Source organism: Sorex fumeus, unplaced genomic scaffold (genome assembly GCF_029834395.1).
Source record: "Sorex fumeus unplaced genomic scaffold, SorFum_2.1 ptg000033l, whole genome shotgun sequence".
Lineage (NCBI taxonomy): Eukaryota > Metazoa > Chordata > Mammalia > Eulipotyphla > Soricidae > Sorex > Sorex fumeus.
Genome location: NW_026606090.1, coordinates 29,448,321 through 29,449,906, shown reverse-complemented (window position 1 = coordinate 29,449,906; position 1,586 = coordinate 29,448,321). Strand labels below are relative to the sequence as shown.

Genomic DNA, 1,586 nt, shown 5'->3' with positions numbered 1-1,586 from the left:
GTCAAATGCCCTACCCGCTGTGCTACCGCTTCAGTCCTATAGGGATTATATTGTCACAAAATATATTTGAAGTCTAAGCCTAAATGATAGTATAATTAATTAGAAAAAGAGCTGAAAAGTCTTCATGATGGCAACGTTTAAAGAGATAGAAGAGAATTACACATAAAATCTGAATAAGAGCAATATCCTCAAGCATGCCAGTGTAACTGGCCTTGAAAATTAGAGTCCCAAGCTTTATGTTTTAAATGAGAAATTAAAGAAACTAACTAAATGAAAATAGATTAAATAAAATTAGAATGATACAGAGAAGATAAGCATGGCCCTGAACAAAAGTGACATGCAAATTCATGAAGCATTCCATATTAAAAATATACATATTTGCTTATCCTTAATATATGATGTCTCAAAGTGAAATAACATCAATATTTATAGAACTTAAATTATGATAAATATTTATTATTATAAAATTAAATTAAAATTAAAATCTTGATGGTAAATATTTATTATTATAAAATTAAATTAAATTTAAATCTTATTTCAGTATGTCTTAGGCACCTCAAATTCAAAACAATAGGAAAGCCTTAGTCATGTTTTACTCAACACGTCTCAATCCGTTCTCCTTTTGTTTTTAACTCAATAGATGGCGCCATGTAGTTGATCTTAGTAAAAACTTGGCAGTCAACCTTTCTCCAGCATTTCCGACACCCTGTCACCTATCTAGAAGCTTTTCTGTCCTCAGTGGTTCTCATCCACTCTCCCATTCTCTGTCATTCCTCAGTCTAAGTCACCCAGTGCAGCTGCTTCTCTAGGCATTTGACAGATTTGGGGCAATGTTGTCAGAAACGAGAGATGTTTGGCAATATCTAAAGCAGTTTTGATTGTCACAACTGGGAGATGAGTCTAGCGGGTAGAAACTTGGGATGTTACTAAACACCCTACACTCCCCAGAAAATTCATGGCAGCAAGGAATTCTCTGGTTCAGATTGTCCGCAGAACTGCTGTTGAGAAACCTTGGCACAGGGACTATGACATTCACCACCTGCCTCTTCCATGATGCAGTTTCTCCAAAGCAGTTTGCATAATCTCAAAAATGAACATATATCATTATCATTCTCTTAAAATGAGAGACATTTCATTTAAATATCTTAAAACACTTAAGACTCAAAATGTACATCTATTTTATACTTACGCAACAAATCTTACTAAACAACCCTCAATTAATCCAATAATTAATGATTGTTGAACTAGTTAATTTTAGGGAACCCTGGGTTATCTTAGTTTATACTCGTTGGCAATGTTCTTTGTAGCGATTTGTATTGGTTAATGTACCTGCTCAGATCGAATTCATTTATAACTATTATCCTCTTAATATTTAAGAATATGCTTACTGCTAGAATTCAATGTAATATTCGATGTAATATTGTTCAATGTGATATTCATGTTTAGTAATTCAAACTTTAAAAACCTCAATAAAACAGTAAATAGTAAATACCAAATAAATACAAACAATATTGCATTCACCAAATGGAATAGAAGGAACAATAAATGGAATTACCACTGCTATAAACTGTGCTGCTGAAATGAGT

At 32.7% G+C, this 1,586-nt stretch overlaps 1 pseudogene; it reads left to right on the top strand.

Annotated features, from left to right (window-relative positions):
• The first annotated feature begins 266 nt into the window (after nt 1-266).
• Nucleotides 267-367, top strand: LOC130026260 (uncharacterized; annotated as a pseudogene).
• Nucleotides 368-1,586: the final 1,219 nt, after the last annotated feature.